Source organism: Schistocerca nitens, unplaced genomic scaffold (genome assembly GCF_023898315.1).
Source record: "Schistocerca nitens isolate TAMUIC-IGC-003100 unplaced genomic scaffold, iqSchNite1.1 HiC_scaffold_465, whole genome shotgun sequence".
Classification (NCBI taxonomy): Eukaryota; Metazoa; Arthropoda; class Insecta; order Orthoptera; family Acrididae; genus Schistocerca; species Schistocerca nitens.
In genome coordinates this window covers 202,756-221,466 of record NW_026045998.1, presented here as the reverse complement: position 1 = coordinate 221,466, position 18,711 = coordinate 202,756, and the positions used below count along the sequence as shown (strand labels likewise).

General features: G+C 45.0%; 1 protein-coding gene across 1 annotated transcript in view; it reads right to left on the bottom strand.

Annotated features, from left to right (window-relative positions):
- LOC126232157 (zinc finger protein with KRAB and SCAN domains 3-like) overlaps positions 1–18,711 on the bottom strand; it is a 394,238-nt gene that overhangs the window by 350,142 nt on the left and 25,385 nt on the right. The window contains exon 2 of the mRNA XM_049942463.1: positions 18,544–18,594. The gene's annotated coding sequence lies outside the window, so the exon portion shown is untranslated. The remainder of the gene's footprint in view (positions 1–18,543; positions 18,595–18,711) is intronic.

Here is an 18,711-nt window from a genome sequence, read left to right as displayed (position 1 = left end):
GCTTATGCAACCAAAAGGTGAACACTTCTACCGTATCTTCCTTCGCCGTCGGCGTTGTCGTCGTTACCGTGAGACACCGTTATACCGAGAGGAAAGGCGCGTCGATCTTAGAGCACGAGACAAGATGACCTTAAGCCATTGACAACACACAACGGTCACGGTAGCACCTGATTCCAGAATAGCTGCAGTAGTTAGGATCTACCAACTACCCCCTCTCGGCCAGGTCCCCAAAACTTGTAACGAGATCCCTTCGAAGCAAATTGTCACAACGATCGTCTACAAATGCTTCGTACAACGACAAGAAATGTTATAGTTTATGGAATAATAGCAGATATGACCAAACTGTCTTGTTTCTTCTGTTTTATTTAATGTAACTTTGTTCACAGTTTTATTTCGCATTCACCACTCTTTCACCGAAGCCCTCGGATGAACAGTTTTGGTTGCTTGACACCGACAGTCAATGATAATGATGTAGTTTTTCTCCTTTTCATAAATTGGAGCCTGCTCTCCGCGATATAATAAAAAGAAAAAACAACTGTCTCAGTTCCGCGTCCGTCGTGATATGCGTACAGATTTATCCCGGAATTGTCCGCCCTGTAGGTGTACTCAATTTAATGACCACTCTTCGCTATCTGCGATTTCGTGTAACTAAATGTCCATTTGTTAGTCTGGTTGTACACCGTAGCTCTTTAAAAACTCGCCCCTATACTTTTCGCAACGCACAATTAGCACTTCTTTACTTGTTTATTTCTAAGAGAAAAAGGAAAAAAAGACGCCGTATCATTTGCTTCGTCGATATAAAGCAAAACACCTCAATGTGCCCAATTTTACCTCTCCTTATAGGATCGGCTACCTTACTCATTAATTTACTACATATTATTTCCAATAACGCTAAACAGGTATCGCCGTTATATTTTAATTGTATTCAAAAGCATGTTACTACTATTATGACCGACCAAATCGTAACAAATCACGCGGCGTGCGTTTTTAACGATAACTTTACGCTATTCAAGTTCCGTTACAGCTGTCTTGACTCGTAATGTTACACACTGTACAAGGAAAGTGCTGTTGTCGTAGCAACTGAAGCACCTGGCTACGGAGCAGAGAACCCACATACGATTTTCACATATATGCTGCCCTGAAAATAAAAAAGAAATAGTACAGATTGAAATACAAAATTGATTTTGCTCCAATGACGGCATATGCCACCTGGGAGATAGTAGACGTACCGATAACGGTTCGAACGTCATCTGCCGACAGATAGCATACCGGCATACTGGGCCGCTATCTGTGTCTACCGTTCGACGGGGAATGCTCACACCCAGAAGGTTCAGTGTGGTGCAAATGTGCGAAGCAACCTAGCCACGGAGACAAACTCGAGATTACTACAGCCGACCGAGCAAGTTTCAAAGGGGTCAAACTGTGGCCCTCTGAGTAGCGGGATGGTCCTTTTGGAGAATTACGACACGAGCCGGACGTGGTGCGTCAGTCGTGCAACGGTGCCGGTATCGGTGGTCACGTGGAAATTCTCACACCCGTACACGAGGTTCCGGACATCCGCACGACACGAGACACCTGCCACGACGGTCGTACTGAGAGACCGTACAGCCACCGCGACAGAGACGAGTGAGCTCGCGAGCCCAGACGAGTCGACACGAATTGCTGCGAAATGTCTACTAGCAGTGAGATTACGGACCCGCACACCTCTGTCCCGTCTTCCACTCGTCCCGAAGCGTCGACGTGCACAGCTCCACAGCTGCCGTCAGAGGATCACTCGGGAGACGGAACGGCACCCCTCGGTCTTCGGCGACAAAAACGTATTCTGCCCGCAAGCGAGTGACGGTCGTTCGCACGTACCGCACAGACCCGGCCAGTGTCGTGTCGTACGGCGTATTCGTCCGAGACACACCGGGGCCACCGCAGACCTCGACGTCCTACGTCCCGCACGGATTTCTGCGGGCATTTGACGCAGCATCGTTCGTCTGTTAGTGCTGACAACTACATAAACACTGCTGCTCTCAGTTAAGTGAAAGCTGCTGACCACTGCCTTGTCTGCAGTGAGAAGCAATGCCCAAAATTTGGTATTCTCGGCACACATTTGATACTGTGGATCTCACAATATTCAGTAAGCTACAACTCTGGTTCACATTCACGTTCCTAGAGAGGACGGTAACCGGCACTCGGCACACGAGGATGTTGTCAGATCCGTTCTTTTGCCGTTCTCGCAACAGCAAGGTGATATCTCGTACCACCAGAATAATGCTTGCAAAAACACTGTGCCCGGGGAACTCGACGTGCACCCCTGGCCGGCACGATCTCCAGACTCGTCTGCAATCGAGCAGGTGGGGGGTACAACGAGGGGAGAGTAGACTCTCGAGAGTCGTCGACCGACAACTCTTACTGAACTACACGAACAGGTTGAGCAGGCGTGGCATAACATATCCCAGGACAGTATTCACCGTCTGTATCATCGGGTGGACACCACAGTCGGCACCTACATTGCCACGTGCGGAGGCTACAGCACGTATTAATATCGATGATTCGGCACGGGACAGGTCAATGTCTGGTACGCAAAAACTGCTGTGCTACTGATCTGTAAATGTCGCCATTTTATGTACTCAATATGCACTGTTGCAACAATAAATCTTGAGTGAATTTGAAACCTCTAAAAGCGTGTACTGGTATTTTTTCCGGCAGTGTGCGCTGCCGGTTCTTTTTGTTCCCCCACCCCCTTTCTAAACTGGTAGTAATAGGAGGTTTAACAACATAAGTAATCTAATAAGAAATCACAACAACATAGGCAAATAAACTTCTCAAACAACTTTAATTACTAAAGAAATAAAAATTTTATCCCGGTTTCTTTACAACAGCTCTTTTACTCACTCCGTTACGTGTCCTCAGTTTCCTTCAAAGAACTACGCGGACAGTACTTGTAAATCGAACACACTCGCAGCACCGAGAATATGTAACGACTGCAGTCTTCACGCAACTACATTGCTCCTTCCAAAGATTTGGCAGAAAACAAGTCTTTGTTGACATTTAAAAATATTTCTTTTTTCAGAATTAATTTTGATGCTTATCGTGCGCTGTCTGAAAAATCAATGCTGAAAGTTGATCACAAATTAAGCTGCCAATTATCATTGCAGCTGTGCAGTTGTGCAATTCCTACAGCAGAATGCAGTTTTGAAGTGTCGACCTTCGACCGTGCGAGACAGTTGACCTCTGTTATCTATCCACGTGCCATCACACATCACAGTATTAGTCTGTCCACTCCAGGTATACAATATCAGACAAAACTCCTTATCAGCAATGTATGGGTTTACAATGTTCTCAGGATACTGAATTTGTCAGTTTACTATTTTGGAGCAACTGACAATTTTTAAGCAAGTCAGTTATACAATATGCCGAGGATCAAATTAATCGTCAGTTTCTTACAAGCACAAGAAAACTTTATACAACAATTTTTCGGATGCTGCGACGGAACATTGTGCCGCGGATGAAGCGGTGGTATATGCTGCTATTCGAGGTAGTAACGTGTCCCACTTCCTTTCTACTGTGCCACAAAAGATGTGTAGGAACATTAATTTACGGTAGTAGTGACAGAGGAAACACCATATACTGTGCACGCAGTTTTTATTTATGCGCAGATACGAAATGCAAATGTGAGCACCGAACAGCCACGAGACACAATTGAGGGAGAGTCTTTTACTGGTGGGGAGGAGACGTTTACACTTTGACGTCGCAACTTGGCGGTCCGTGGATGTCGACAAAGCAATGGCTGTTGTTCCAGAGAAGATGGTTTGAAGTGAGTTAATTAATTACATATGTACATCTTGACTTTTGGATAACAACTATCTATCGACAAGTCTGCTTATTAAAAGCTCAAATGAGAATGTTTAACTGGTATGCTGAGAGTATTATTGTGACTGTCAAATATGTAAGGATTTTGAAAAGTGGTTTTGTAGCGGGTAGCAAACGTAATCTTTCATTATCACAGTGCGTTCCTTTAGACGGTAAAGAAGTTTGATATAGCTACGAGTCTCACTGCATAGCAGAACCACAACTTCGAGGAGTGACATAAGTGCACAAAGAGAAGATCTGATGGTAATTACAGACATACAACTGGCAGATCACTGAATAGATACTCCGGTTAAAAACTTTCCAGCAGCAAATACCAGTGGTAACATTCCAATGAATGCACTATTTGATGTATACCAACAACTGTGACAACCATTAAATTCTCTCCCTTATGCGGATAATACACACAGAATGCTCCTATTCGCAGAAACGTTACTCTGAATTGTTTTCATACAATAGGCCTTAAAATTCTAATTCTTCACTAATTCGTGCTGTCTACTTTGTTATAACTCTTTACTGATAGCCGAGTGGTCCGCGCGACAGACTGTCAATCGTAAGGGCCCGGGTTCGATTCGCGGCCGGGTCGGAGATTTTCTCCTCTCAGGGACTGGGTGTTGTGTCGTCCTAATCGTCATCATCTCATCCCCATCGACGCGCAAGTCGCCGAAGTGGCACGAAATCGAAAGACTTGCACCGGGCGAGCGGTCTACCCGACGGGAAGCCCTCGTTGCACGACATCGTCATCACTGATTTATTGTTCAATTAACCCTCCTATCACTACCCATCTGGACGTGGAAAAAAACACAAATGGGAAAAAAACAACTGCCAATTACGTCCAAGAATCTAACAGCTTCTCTGCTCGGTGGACCTGTTTCTACACGTCTGCCCAAATTTTGCACCATTCGTATAACAGTATTGCTAGCAGCGACACTACGAGGGTGCAAATCGGGTTTCTTCAAATAGACACTGTAACAGCTGTTAAGTGTCAGTTACCTCCGATATTGCACACGGTGAGTTCACGTCAGTCGAGAATGTCTTTAAGACGAGAAAGATGCCGCTATCGACACCCCGTCGAGTCCGGACGAGGTCGCGTAGTAGGGCTACGAGAAGCTGCACGATCCTTCTGCAATGTAGCAGTGAGACTTGGGCAGGAATGTAGCCAATGTAACGACTGCTTGCAGCGGTGGTTACGAGAATGTACGGTCACAAAAAACCGGGTCTCAGATGGTGACGTGGCACTACCGAGAGGAAAGACCGTCGTGTTCAGCGTGCGGCTCTGTCGTGTTGTTCTCGAGCTACGTCAGTAGTCTGAGCAGCAATTGACACCACAGTGACACAACGAACTGTCGCAAATCGGTTACTCGGAGGTCAGCTCCGGGGCAGATGCCCTGCGGCGTGCATCCCACTGACATCAAACGCCACTGTCTACAACTTCTGCAGTGTCGCGGAATAGTAAAGAGTCGGAAACGTGAAATACTGTCAAAGTTTCGTTCCCTATGCCGAGAGCCAGAGGCAGTACGTTAGCCGAGAGGTAGGAGGATTTCACATATATCGGAACGTGTCGTCACGCAGGGGCGACGGCCCGGTTACGCACGACGGGCGAGAGAGAATTGATAGCGCGCGGGTTCGTGTCAGACGGAGACTTTCGTAGAGTGTGAGACAGGTATAGTGTCAGCTGCACTGCATTTCGCAACTTCGCACAAGTCTGCCGCAACGACACGTAACTCTGTCGCGAGAACACCCGAGGGGCGAGTACGACAGACGAATCGGCACGATGTCAGGACGTCGCTCGTGCTTCCTTTGAATACGCCAGCTTTGATAGCAACGAGGCACTCGCACTCACACTCGCAGTCAGACTTGCAGTTAGATGTGTACCGGGTCGCTGCATAGCACTCAGCTCGGTCATCGACATGTTAATCTTTATTGAGCAGATGTTGCAGTAAGGGCGGTCCATCCGGCAGCAGACGTGAGGGGACGGTACCGGCTCCGGTCCTCTCTGCTGCCGCCGTCAATCGTCGACCCGGGATCGGCAGACATCGCGGCAGACTCGGTCGCCGCCAATGCCGACCACACCGGCGAGCCGTCGTCGAGATCGTGCGGGACCGAGGCCCCGTGCATCCGCCGTCACACCGACGACACCGGGGGACTGCGGCCCGTTCCGCCCGTCCACAGCGGACGAGCCACCGAGAGGATCAGGGAAGAAGACGGGGTGGGGTAGAGTACACTCCGCACTACGAGAACACCTCTCGTGCCGACAGCACCGGGACTCGAACCCGGAGCCACCTGCCGTCCGCTGCCGAGCGGGCCGGCCAGCCGAGCGCCGCCAGCCGCGCGCGGCCGAAGTAAGGACATTCCTCCGCTACGTCACGGCACGCGGCGCTGCGCTAGCGAGACTGGTGCGGCGCGGATCTGGTGTCGTCGCTACGAGTCAGCGAGGACTCGGGGAAGGTCGTCGATATCGATATCACCGAGCCACACTGTACTCGGCAGAAATAAAGGTGTTATGAATTAATAATGTTTCTTTGGCTTTTCTGACGCTTCCACAGCCATTTCCTAGCATCCTGACAACTGGAGAGGTCACGGCTCGGCCATCCAGTCCACCGTAGGTGACCGGGACCACCGGGGCGCCTACAGATTAGGTGTCAGAAGTGGTCGTGTCCACCACCAACAGATTTGGTGTCAGAAGTGGTCGCACCCACTGTCTACACTTCAGTAGCGTCGAGTAAGAACCCATTAGAGGGCAGGGAGGGCGTCTGTCGTGTTTTCCGATCGGAGCCAGTTTTGCCTCGGCGTCAGTAATAGCCTATGTCGGTCAGGGAAGGCCTGCAGCCGACCTGTCTGCCTGCTCGACACGTCGGACCTACGCCCGGTCCGGGGTGCGATTTCGTACGACAGCTGGAATGTTCTCGTCGCTATCTCACACACCGCGACTGCAAATTTCTACACCAGTCTCATGATTCGAGCTGTTGTGCTGCCGTCTGGTTGAATCCTGAAACTGACAGCAGTGAGATTTTTGTGAAAATTTTAAGTGTATATCGACAGGATAGGCAGGTGTGGAATAGAGGTGGTGTATTTGTCACAGTAGACAAGAAAATCAAACCACCGAGGTAGAAATTGAAGCTACATGTGAAAGTGTTTGGACAAGACTCAGTATCATGGGTGACCATAAAATGATAACTGGAAACTTATATCTCAATAGATTCATTTTCTGATGTAACCGAAAACTTTACAGAGAAGCTCAGTTCACTTGCACGTAAGTTCCCCAGTCATACAGTAAACATTGGTGGAGACTTTAATCGTCCAACAATTACATGGGAAAACTGCAGTTTTGGCAGAGGTGGGTGTGACAAGACATTCTGTGAAACATTACTAAATGCCTTCGCACAAACTATCTGGAACTGATAGGAACCCACTTATGATGGAAATATACTGAATCTAATGGCAATAAATAGACCTGCCCTCATATGAAACTTCCTGGCAGATTAAAACTGTGTGCCGGACCGAGACACGAACTCGAGACCTTTGCCTTTCGCGGGCGTGTGCGTGGTAGAGCACGTGCCCACGAAAAGCGAAGGTCCCCAGTTCGAGTCTCGGTCCAGCACACAGTTTTATCTGCCAGGAAGTTTCATATCGGCACACACTCAGCTGCAGAGTGAAAATCTCATTCTGGGAACATCCCCCTGGTCTGTGGCCAGGCCATGTCTCCGCAATATCCTTTCTTCCAGGAGTGCCAGTCCTGCAAGGTTCGCAGGAGAGCTTCTGTGAAGTTTGGAAGGTAGGAGACGAGGTACTGGCAGAAGTAAAGCTGTGAGGACGGGGCGTGAGTCGTGCTCGGGTAGCTCAAATGGTAGAGCACTTGCTCGCGAAAGGCAAAGGTCCCGAGTTAGAGTCTCGGTCCGGCACACAGTTTTAATCTGCCGGGAAGTTTCATATCGCCGCACACTCCGCTGCAGAGTGAAAATCTCATTCTGGAGACCTGCCCTCGTCGAGGAGTCCACATCGAAACTGGTATCAGTGACAGTGATGCAGTTGTGGGAACAATGATTACCAAAGTACAAAGGATGGCTACAAGATCCAGAAAGGTATATAGGTCATTGAACTAGATAAAAAATCAGTAGTGTCGTATTTCAACGTGTAACTTGAAACTTTCGGCGGAGAACAGGAGCTCTGGGTCAAGTTTAAAAGAATAGTTGATCGTGCACTGGATAGATATATACCCAGTTGACGAGTTCATAATGTGAAGGAACCTCCACAGTATACTGTCACTGTAAAGAAACTTCTGAAGCCGAGATTACTGCACGATACGTGTAAAAGGAAGCAGAGGGCTATAGATAGAGATGTGCTAAATGAAACACATTTGGCTGTAAGAGTGCAGTGTGTAAAATTTTCAGTAACTACCGTAGCATAATACTGTCAAGTGATCTTTCACAGAACCCAAATAAATACCAGTCATTATATTGTATTTTATGGAACTGGGGACCTAGAAACGACGGAGAGGCTTCGTCCCTGCCACAGCCCTCAGCGGTTCACATCCCCACCCACGACAGGCTACGACAGTCCACTCACCCCACCGCCGTCCACACCGAACCCAGGGTTACTGTTCGGTTCGGGAACATCTCACACCAGACGAGTGTAACCCCAGTGTTTGCGTGGTAGAGTAATTACAGTGTACGCGTACGTGGAGAAAGTGTTGGCGCAGCAATCGCCGACATAGTGTAACCGAGGCGGAATAAGGGGAACCGGCCCGCATTTGCCGAGGCAGATGGAAAACCGCCTCAAAAGCCATCCTCAGACTGGCCGGCACACCGCACCTCGCCACTACTCTGCCGGGGACCGGCCTCCCCGCGCAGAAAGCAGTGCGTCAGACCGCACGGCTAACGGGGCGGGCAATTTTACTCGTACTTAAAAACTGTGAGTGGCACCAAACTTAGTGTGCAATCCCTATGAATGAGACAGGAACTAAAATTGTGGGTAGCAAAGCAAAAGCAGAAGGAGAAATGTTTAACTCCGTTTTCAAATGTTGCTTTACAAAGCAAAACCCAGGAGAATGGCCCCTCACTATTAGTGTCACTGGTGTTGGGGAACTATCGAAGTCGTTAAACTCGAATGAAGCTCCAGGGACAGTTAGGCCCTCTTCTAAATATAATCTGGCGTAGATCCCTCAAACAAAAGAGGGTCGCACCCGTCTACAAGAAGGGTGGTAGAAGTGATCCACAAAACTGCTGTCCAATGTCCTTGACATCGATTTGTTGTACAATCTTGGAACATTTTCTGAGTTCAAACATAATGAGGTATCTCGAACAGAAATACCTTCTCAATGGCAACCAGCACGGATTTCGAAAACACTGATCGTGTGAATCCCAAGTTGCACTTTTCTCACGTGACACTGAAATCTTCGGCTCACGGCAACCGCATCGGTACAGTATTTCTCGACTACTGGAAAGCATTTGACACGGTACCACACCGATACTTATTGTCAAAAATACGATCGTATGGCATACCGTGTGAAATTTGTGGCTGGACTGAGGAGTTTTTGGTGGGGAGGATGCAGCGTGTCATCTCGGATGGAGTGTAAGTGTCGGATGAAGTAACTTCAAGTGCGCCCCAGGGTAGCGTGTTGGGACACTTGCTGTTCGTGTTACGTGTTAATGACACTGCACACTACGTTAACAGTATAATCAGGCTTTTTGCAGATCGTGCAGTTATCTATAATGGAGTACTATCTGAGAGAAGCTGCATAAATATTCAGTCAGATCTCGATAAGATTTCAACGTGGTGCAGAGATTGGCATCTTGCTCTAAATGTGCAGAAATGTAAAATTTTGCACTTCACAAAACGAAAAAAGTAGTATCCTACGGCTATAATATCGACGAGTCACTGTTTGAATCTGCCAGCCCATACAAATACCTGTGTGAAACACTTTGTAGGGATTTGAAATTGAATGATCACACAGGTTCAGTCGGGAGAAAAGCAGGTGGTAGCCTCTGGTTTACTGGTAGAATATTGTGGAAGGGCAATCAGTTTTCACAGGAGACTGCTTACAAATCACTTGCACAAGTGGTTCTAGAATGTTGCTGAAATGAGTGGGAACCATACCAGATAGGACTAACGGGGGATATTGAATGTATACAGAGAAGGACAGAACGAATAGTCACAGGTTTGTTTCATCCGTGGGAAAGTGTCACAGAGATACTGAGGGAACTTAACTGGAAGATCCCTGAAGATAGACAAACTATCCCGAGAGAGCCTGTTAACCAAGTTTTGAGAAACGGCTTGAAATACACTACTGGCCACTAAAATTGCTACACCACGAAGATGATGTGCTACAGACATGAAATTTAACCGACAGGAAGAAGATGCTGTGATATGCAAATGATTATCTTTTCAGAGCATTCAAACAAGGTTGGCGCCCGTGGCGAGACCTACAACGTGCTGACATGAGGAAAGTTTCCAACCCATTTCTCGTACACAAACAGCAGTTGACCGGCGTAGCCTGGTGAAACGTCATTGTGATGACTCGTGTAAGGAGGAGAAATGCATACCATCACGTTTCCAACTTTGATAAAGGTCGGATTGTAGCCTATCGTGATTGCGGTTTATCGTATCGCGACATTGCTGCTCACGTCGGTCGAGATCACTAGTAGTCGAGATAACATGCATCTTATCCGCACGGCTGTAACGGATCGTGCAGCCACGTCTCGATCCCAGAGTCAACAGATGGGGACGTTTGCAAGACAACAACCATCTGCACAAACAGTTCGATGACGTTTGCAGCAGCACGGACTATCAGCTCGGAGACCGTGGCTGTGGTTACCCCTGACGCTGCATCACAGACAGGAGCACCTGCGATGGTCTACTCGAAGACGAACCTGGGTGAACGAACGGCAAAACGTCATTTTCTCAGATGAATCCAGGTTCTGTTTACAGTATCACGATGGTCGCATCCGTGTTTGGTGACATCGCGGTGAACGCACATTGGAAGCGTGTATTCGTCATCGCCATACTGGCGTATCACCCGGCGTGATAGATGGGGTGCCATCGGTTACACGTCTCGGTCACCTCTTGTTCCCATTGACGGCACTTTGAACAGTGGACGTTTCAGATGTGTTGCGACCCGTAACTCTACCCTTCATTCGATCCCTGCGAAACCCTACATTTCGGCAGGATAATGCACGACTGCACGTTGCAGGTCCTGTACAGGCCATTCTGGATACAGAAAATGTTCGACTGCTGCCCTGGCCAGCACATTCTCCAGATCTCTCACCAACTGAAAACGTCTGGTCAGCGGTGGCCGAGCAACTGGCTCGTCACAATACGCCATTCACTACTCTTCATGTACTGTGGTATCGTGTTGAAGCTGCACGGGCAGCTGTACCTGTACACGCTATCCGAGCTCTGTTTGACTCAATGCCCAGGCGTATAGAGGTCGTTATTACAGCCAGAGGTGGTTGTTCTGGGTACTGATTTCTCAGGATCTGTGCACCCAAATTGCGTGAAAATGTAATCACATGTCAGTTCTAGTATCACATATTTGTCCAATGAAAACCCATTTATCATCTGCATTTCTTGTTGGTGTAGCAATTTTAATGGCCAGTAGTCTATTACTCTAGGAATATACTACAAACTTCTTTGTATCGCACACACAGGGATCGTGAGGATACATGAATGGAGCAGGGAGAAATCCAAATAACCAGTACAATGGGACATACCCTCTGACGTGCACCTCACAGTGGCTTGCAGAGTATAGATGTGGATATAGACATTCACGAACAGCATTCCAGGGGCTGTTGTCCGACACGATATCACCAACATACCGCTGTGTGCGACACCGACACAGTCTGCAGTGTGTCGGCATGTCGCCACGGCCTGCTCGACCCCAGATCTGTCTCCAATTGAACAAATATGGGACGTCATCAGACGACGACTCCAGAGTGGTCGACAACTGGCACAAACCGTCCCTACATCGACCGATCGAGTGCAACGGGCGTGGAACTCCAGCCCACAAATTGACATCCGGCACCTGAACAACACGACACATGCACGTTTGCATTCTCACATTCAAAATTTTGGCGGTTAAACCTGTTATTAATGTACCAGCAATTCACATTTACAGTGGTTTATATTGTGCTTACATTAAGGTGTGCTCCCGCAATGTTGATCACTTACACATGTTACGTACACAAATGTATTCCTGAAATTTCATTACTCTACATTTTTTGGTGTTGCGACACTTTTTCTGTCGGTGTATATGGTGATGAAAAATGCTCAGTTGTCTATTATCTACTTATCCTGTCAATTCTGAGTTGATCACGCATCACGAACTCCGAGTGCACTTTAATAAAAAAAAAAAAAAAAAAAAATGCAGCTGTTCAGCCAAAATATCTTTGAGTCTTCTATTTTAGGTTGCGCACAAGTGACCTGCCAAGTACGAGCCAAACTGGTCGGTCGTATCCGAGGCCTTTCCCCTACAGGATGTAAAATATCACCGAGCTGTTTATAAACGTAGCATTTTCCACAAATCTGTTATGAAACACTTGCAGACGTTCTACAGCATTAAATACATTCTAGGTGACGATATTTAAATCCACAGCCAGCTCAGTCACAAAAGAAAGAAACAAAACAAAAAAACAAAGCTCATCTGACTCGATAATTCACAATAAAGTTCCAATGCATTCAACTGTTCTGTGCTTGAATCTCAGGACCAAAACATGCAATGCCAACAGTTGAAATTATACAAAAAGTCTTCACTAATCTGTACTGGTATCATTGGATCTGCACAACCCTTTCTGACAAAAAGAATTTATATTCCTTTCGGCCAAATCTTCTATGAAACTGCTACTTGAAATACATCGGGTCACACGAATAAAACAGAGAATATACTTTATACTCTGAATTTCAGAGAATATTCTTAGGTTTGCACAAATAAAGTGAGTCTGCAAATATACTCCACCCGAGAATGTTCTCAGCTCGAGTAAAAGGGTGGGGGGGAAGTTGCTCAACATCGAGATCATTCTCCAATTTCGTACGAATAAAACTAGAAAAGTTTCTCACAAGTGGAGAACATTCTCCATTTTTCTGATGTGAGTTGCATAGCATACTTTGAGCTGAGTAAGTTATGTTTTGTTTATGTGTTACCAAGTGTTTTTAGTGATAACAGCAAACTTTATGGTGCTCAAAAGGCAAAAAAAAAAAAGATATATGCAGCACAAAGGAACACAGAAGAAAAAAACTGTGGTTTATACAGATTTGACAGTGAAAACTTAATTCGATTCACAAATCACTTTCTACATGAAAATCACGAAAAAAGGTGTGCCTTTCCAATGAATGTAAAATGAAAACATTTTTGTGCTATTTAGCAGACCCGAGCTTTCAGACTTGTGTAGAAGACTTAGGAACACACTAGACAACTGTGTGGCTAACATTTTCGTAAGTCCTTCAGCAAAATTAACAGAAAAAACCCTGTTGCAAATCCAATTTCAGAGAAACGTAAACGAATTAAAAACAGCAAAAGTTAAGCGGCAGTCGAGATACCAGTTTCCACGGGTGGTGGGGGCACTCGATTGCACAAACTTACCAATAATAAAACCTTCTGCTCTTGGAAGTTAATAAATTAAGGGGACAGTGTACGTGAAATTCGTAGAAATTTGATATTTTCTGTTTTCTACTCCATAATGTACTTTGGACTTTCCTGAACATTTTGGTATATAATACATTAAAGTCAGACAATTGTGAGACCTTCAAGTAATATTTTGAAATTTGACGTGTGACTGTCAAATTTTGCAGCTACTGCCACAGTTAAGCAGTCATACCTTGGGAACTACAGATTCTGGAAGGTTGCTGCTACATCAGAAGCTGTTGGACAAAATGAAGGTGACACAGACATCAGCAATGCTGCGGACGGATCCTGGAAAAAGCACGGGTTTAGTTCTAAAAATCATCTGCAGTAAGTATCGACACTGGAAAAGTTTTGGATTTTGAAGTTCTCAGCAAGTACTGCCAAGGTTGTACAGTGAAGCAGAACAGATTACTTCGTAAGCAGCAGTGTATAATAAATTACGATGGCACAAGTGGAGGAATGGAGGTACAAGGAGCAGTGAAAATTTTCCAGCATTCGCAGAAGGAGAGAGGTGTCAGATATGTGAATTACTTAGATGATGGAGACAGCAAGGCTTTCATTGCAGTACAAAACACTAAGCCATATGATGTTCCTATACGAGGTGCATTCAAGTTCTAAGGCCTCTGACTTTTTTTCTCCGGACTGGAAAGAGATAGAAACATGCGCATTGTTTTAGAATGAGGCCGCATTCATTGTCAATACGTCCCAGAGATGGCAGCACCGTATGGCAGATGGAATTTTACCGCCAGTGGCGAGAATGAGAACTGTTTTAAATACTTAAAATGGCGACGTTTTCCTTACTTGAACAGCGTGAAATCATTCGTTTTCTGAATTTGCGTGGTGTGAAACCAATTGAAATTCATCGACAGTTGAAGGAGAGATGTGGTGATGGAGTTACGGATGTGTCGAAAGCGCGTTCGTGGGTGCGACAGTTTAATGAAGGCACAACATCGTGTGACTACAAACCGAAACAACCTCGGGCTCGCACAAGCCGGTCTGACGACACGATCGAGAAAGTGGAGAGAATTGTTTTGGGGGATCGCCGAATGTCGAACAGATCGCCTCCAGAGTTGGCATTTCTGTGGGTTCTGTGCACACAATCCTGCACGACGACCTGAAAATGCGAAAAGTGTCATCCAGGTGGGTGCCACGAATGCTGACGGACGACCACACGGCTGCCCGTGTGGCACGTTGCCGAGCAATGTTGACACGCAACGACAGCACGAATAGGACTTTCTTTTCGTCGGTTGTGACAGTGGATGAGACGTGGATGCCATTTTTCAATCCAGAAACAAAGCGCCAGTCAGCTCAATGGAGGCACACAGATTCACCGCCACCAAAAAAATTTCGGGTAACCGCCAGTGCTGAAAAAATGATGGTGTCCATGTTCTGGGACAGCGAGGGCGTAATCCTTACCCATTGCGTTCCAAAGGGCACTACGGTAACAGGTGCATCCTACGAAAATGTTTTGAAGAACAACTTCCTTCCTGCACTGCAACAAAAACGTCCGGGAAGGGTTGCGCGTGTGCTGTTTCACCGAGACAACGCACCCGCACATCGAGCTAACGTTACGCAACAGTTTCTTCGTGATAACAACTTTGAAGTGATTCCTCGTGCTCCCTACTCACCTGACCTGGCTCCTAGTGACTTTTGGCTTTTTCCAACAATGGAAGACACTCTCCGTGGCCGCACATTCACCAGCCGTGCTGCTATTGCCTCAGCGATTTTCCAGTGCTCAAAACAGACTTCGCCGCTGCCACGGAATCACGGCGTGAGCGTTGTGAAAAATGTGTACGTCTGCAGGGCGATTACGTCGAGAAGTAACGCCTGTTTCATCGATTTCGAGTGAGTAGTTAATTAGAAAAAAATCGGAGGCCTTAGAACTCGAATGCACCTCGTACAAAAACTTGAGTGTGTAGAACATGTCAAGGAAAGGATGGGAACACGTCTGCTTAACCTAAAAACCAAGCTGGGTAACACAAAATTGTCTGATGGCAAGACAGTGAAATGTGCTGGAAGACTAACGGACAAAGTAATTGAGGAATTACAGGAATATTATGGGAAGGCCATTAGAGATAACTGTGACAGTTCGGAGAAGATGAAAAGAACTGTGTGGAGCACTTTCCTTCATCGAATATAACCGATGAAAAGCCATGTCGTGCTTTGTGTCCACCTCCACCAAACACTTGATGTAAATACAGGCAAGCTGGATTTTCTGGCACTCTGCATGAATTTACACACAAACATTCTCTTCCTTTGGCAGTAATGGAGGCAATAAAATCTGTTTACAGATATCTGGCAAATCCTGAGCTACAAAACAAGTGTTTTCATGGGAAGACACAGAATGTGAATGAGACCTTCAATAATGTATGGTGGCATGTGCCTAAAAATATACTTGTTGGCCTTGTGACTCTAAAGGTAGCAGTGTCTGATGCTGTAATAAATTTAAATGGTGGGAGCTATGAAAGACTAAAGGTTGTGGAGAAGTTAGGGGTAAGAATTGGACAAAACACAGCTAAAGGACTGTGGGAACTGGATGAGCTTCGTGTACGCGATACAGAGTTAGCTGCTCAGCAAATGACAGAAGAAGCAAGGAAGAAGAGGAGGAGGCAAGCACTGGGCTGTTGTGACACTGAAGGAGGAGGTACAGACCATGGGCCAGGGCAATTCTAGTGCATAAAAGACGCAGAAATGTACGTCTGTGTAAGAACTTGTAATAAAAGAGTTTTAAAGCTCAATATCTCTGAAATACATTTTTTGCAATATATGACCTATTTTGTAAAAAGGTATTGATAGTAGAGACGTGAAATTTTCACAGCATGCCAAGTGCGAGATTCAACACATATGGAACTACAATAATAGAAATATCCCGAGTTGTTTTGTTTTCGTGTTCATTTATTTACAAAATTCTGTCAAAAAATTGAGTGTTTGAAAAAAAGATAACATACCTCACAATACAATTTCAGTAAAATTTTTTTTATTCCAGTCTTTGACCACAATACGAAATCTTTAGACGATGACCGCTTTCAGTCCGTAATGACCGTCCTCAGATCTTTTTCACGCCATGTCCTAAAGTGATAAGGCCATAATGGCATCGTCATACAGATCTAAAATAAGGTGTAGAATAGGCCGCATCGTCCACACAGTCATTATTGCAGTTCAATAATGACTGTGTGGACGATGCGGCCTATTCTACACCTTATTTTAGATCTACGAGACTATACCGTGCCGATTATATTTACGTGTTTTGACGATGCCATTATGGCCTTATCACTTTACGACAGGGTGTAAAAAATATCTGAGGATTGTCATTAAGGACTGAAACCAGTCATCGTCTAAAGAATTCATATTGTGATCAAAGACTGGAATAAAAAAACATTTGACAGTATTGGATCACTGTTTGTATACACAACCATGTCACAGACGGTGAGACAATTTTAGTAATAATTCTAGTTCAGTGTATCTAGAAAGGTGCATTCAATAATTATGGAAAATTGTAAGTAGGTGTCTTAAAAAGTTTCCAATATAATGGGTCACAAAATTCGATAACTTAACACTGGCGGCATAGGACATACAATGTCACCTTAATTGAAAATGTTTTCCTTCCATAAATGTGCAGGTGACACGTGGTTATAGTGAAATGTTCACTTGTGTTGCTGCTTCATGGCCTGACACAGTATATGATGCTAGGGCAATGAGAAACTCAGATGTATTCCTCATGAGAAAATGTGCAATGGTTTACTTTTAGGAGCTGAAGGATATGGTGCAGCACTGCAGTTTATGACACCATTCCAGAATCCTGAAACATCTGATGAGAGGGCGTACAACAGACTACACTCTACGGGAAGGGTGATAATCGAAAGGTGCTTTGGACAGCTGAAAAGGCGTTCCCAGGTCTGCAAAACAAAATAAGTGTTGCCCAAACAAAAATCCAAAGCGATCATAGCCTGTTTTGTTTTGCACACTGTAGCAAAACAAACTGGGGATGATAATTCTGAGGCACTTAGTGAAGATAATCTTTCATTACAGGGAGAAGAGAAAACAGCAATCATACATGTACACAATACAAACAGAAAACTGGAAATTCTTAGTGTAATATGTCAACTGTAGCGTGCGGGAGTTTGTTCCAAACATTGTACAAATAAAAATAATCCACGTGTTTTTTGTAAATAAAATAATTTTTACTTCTTCAAATACAACAAAATACCATTTTCATGGAAATAAAAAAATAGTGTTCCGCTCTCACATAAGAATATGCAATTTAGTGTTTTCTTCCTCCTCTCTCACTAATTTTACTTTCACCAAAAATTGTTTAAGCTGTAACATCTCCAACAGGTACATGTTATTCTTACAGTTCTACTTTACCAAAAATTGTGTCAAGGGTATGGTGAAGGTATTTACCAAATACTACAGTAAATAATTGTACAAACTGTTTAGCCTTTAATATTTCACACGGGAACATATTACTCTTTTTGTTCTACTTTACCATAAATTGTTTCAAAGGTGTGGTGAATGTAATTGTTAGAAATCACAGTAAATAAAAGCACAAATCATTTAACTTTTAACATTTCAGTATGGAACATGTTATTCTTACGGCGTCAGTGAAAAGAAATTTGAACTCAAATCGTTTCTGTACGAGGATACGGATTTATGACGATGTACGACAAACATTTAACTTAAAAATTAATTTTTAATTTTACAAATACTACATAACAAAATATCAGATGTGAAGAAAATAAAATTGTTCTTTGTTACATAAGGAAATGAAAACCACTATTTCTCTTTTTCTTCCTCTCACATGAATTTTCATTGTTTTCGACTTAAAACATCGACCAGGTAGAGCAAAACCAGTCTCTTTAGTTCTACATCTGATAAATTTTTGGGTTTCTCAGTTTCTGTAGTTAATAACCATCATTTTGTAGCCAAAAGAGGAGAAAAAGCAACGGCTGTCACCTCAGAGCCCACTACATCTGACAGATCTTCAACTACAATTGGTGACACTTGTAAAAATGAGTGCAGATCAAAGAAAATAGTATCAGAATTGTGGGATACCACAACTTTGAAATTACCATCAGGGTACGGCACACTTTTCGATGACGACACCCCTACTGCAAAAGCCCCTGAAACAAAGAAAAAAGGAAAACAGTAGTAGAGTGTGTCACAACTTTTTTTGAAATGAGTACATGTAGCAAGCAGGATTATGCAGAACATGGGAGGGGTCCGTCCAATTTTATGCA